Source organism: Hipposideros armiger, unplaced genomic scaffold, assembly GCF_001890085.2.
Source record: "Hipposideros armiger isolate ML-2016 unplaced genomic scaffold, ASM189008v1 scaffold_0, whole genome shotgun sequence".
NCBI lineage: Eukaryota > Metazoa > Chordata > Mammalia > Chiroptera > Hipposideridae > Hipposideros > Hipposideros armiger.
This window is the reverse complement of record NW_017731350.1, coordinates 9,775,976-9,778,524: the sequence shown is the minus strand read 5'-3', so window position 1 is coordinate 9,778,524 and position 2,549 is coordinate 9,775,976.

The following is a 2,549-nucleotide window of genomic DNA, read 5'->3' as shown; positions in this document are numbered from 1 at the left end:
CTTTATATGTAATATACATTGAGTGCATGGTCATATTGATGTCACTAAAATTATTACATTATAAGAGATATGAGTAGAGACTAGCCAAATCTCACACCACAAAAATTTCAAATTTCATCCTATTATAAATTAAAAAGCAAAACAAAATTATACATAGTTTTGAATGGTTTTGATATGTACAGAATTTTTAAATTGTATTTAATGCTGAGCTATTTTCATGTAACCTTATCAGTTTGATCATGACCTCATGCAAGAACCATCTGTTCTGTCATTGAGTGTAGCTGTACTTGAATATTTTAAAAGCTGTTGCATTCTGTCCCTTTTTAGAACTTTATATACTTTTACAGTCTTACCACTTCTACTTAATATCACTTCAGAGGAAGGCTGATATAAAGAAACTGACAAGGAATGAAAAGCAGTAGATTATGGAAATAAGACATTTTGTTTTAACTGCATTCTTAAAATATGTTATCGTGTCATTTTTCATACAATATACATTTCACATAATTTGATCCTTTCAGAACTATTGAGGTGTTCTTTTTCTTTTTAACATTCTGTTTTTGTGAGTAATTTTCATAAGGAACATGAGTGGTTTTTAAAAGGAACTTAAACAACTTAGGTTGTAGATCTACTGAAGATACCCCTAAAATAGTATTTTAAAAGAATGTATTACATTTAGAAAACTCATGTTATTTTACTTTTTTTTTCTATTTTTGCATTTTACAACTGGCTATAAGATAGCACCTTATATGAAGAAGTAAATTAACTTTTTGATAAACAGGGGTTTTGTCACCTTTAAGGAAATTCACTATCCATTACCAGAGAGGTGATGATTTTAATGTTTTAGGTTTTTAAACATCACTCTGGCTTCTATGGGGAGAATGATTGTGTGGGTGGAGGGTAGTAAGAAGTACTAGAAGCAGAGGGCCAGTAATATGGAGACTATTGCAGTCATATACAGGCAGTATGAGGAGAGTATCATGAGAAATGGAGATTTAGCAGATTTTGGAGATAGAGGACTTGCTGATCAAGTTGCTGTTGGAGAGCAAAATAAAGAAAAGAATAAAGAATGACTAGGTTTTTGGCCTAATAAGCACCTGGGCATTTAGGAAAGACTATGGGTAAAGCAGTTTTGAGGAGAGCTATTGAAATCAAGAATTAGGTGCATATTATGCATCCATGTGAAGATAAAGTAGGGATTAGGTGTTCTAGTAAAGAGCTCAGAGGAGTTAACAGATGCTATGGGATAAATAATATTAGGGAGAATAAAGAAAGTTGCCTTCGTTGTAGAGTCTTCAAAGGGGACTCAGCAATAATGTTCTTTCCAGTGTACTCTGCCTCTGACTCTAAAATATTCCTGTAAGCCTTTCTGCTCACTTTCCAATTCCCATCCTTACCTTCAATCCATTAAATATTGTTGTTTGGCATAGTTCTAATGTGTTATTTTTTAGTTAAAATTGGTGAAGGCTGTAAAAAGTCTTGCAGTGATTCAAGAAGTTGTAATAGAAACTCATTAATAGTATGTTACTAAGAGAAAAAGTCTTCATTGGGGCATGTCAGAGAGAGAGAGAGAGGCTAGCCGCTATAAAAACGTCCTCCTGATTCCCAGAAAACAGTGGGAAAAAAGCTTATTTCACAGTAGCGATTCATGCTTGTGAAGAAACATAGCGAGCATTACTACTCTATAGGCGTGTGCTTGGCGAGCACAAAAGAGACTAAACTTTTTCAAATCCATTTCAGTGGATATGTCGGGACTAGGTTATAGATGCCAAAGTGGTTTAAAAGGCTTTGAGATAGATTTAAAATTATGGTGACCAGAAGGATTGGCAATGAAAGAGACATTTTTCTAGAAATGTCACGTAACGAAGGAAAAGTGACATTAATATCTCAGAAATAATAACTCAAATTTTACTTTCTGGGAACGAACAGATAATTCTGCTACAGACATTTTTTTTCTTTTTTGCCTATATTATTTATACCAGTTGTGCTTAAGTAACTATTGTTACAGCTTTGTAGTCTTTTTCTCATATTACAAAGAATAACCAAAATAGATGTCCTAGGTCGACATCACTAATAATCTGTTCGACTACCAGTGCTAGTTCCGTAACATAACCGTGGATGCTCATTCTTTAAACCAGGTTGATTTATGACAAAAGAAGCTAAAATAATAAGAATTAAGTTTTAAATGTAATGATCATGTTATATTAAACATTATTTATGGGCCTTGTTAATAGTCCTCTTTATCTTGCTTAAGGGATCTTTAGCGCATTAATAAAATCAGTTCTGGGCTTATATTTTTCAAGGCATGGCTACCCCAGTGAATAATAGATTACATTAAACTCTTTACAAGATGATCCTTTACAAAATGATCCTAATGTGCTTGAAGTATTTAAAGAACTACAGTTTGTAAAATTAAGAATCTACCTCATTAGTGTTTCTCTAGCTTGTTTTTTCCACAACCCTCAGAAGGAACACAATCTACATCACAGTCCTATACATAAATGTGTGTTTATGTGTGCACCATCAGCAACGTTGCACTACGTTATGAT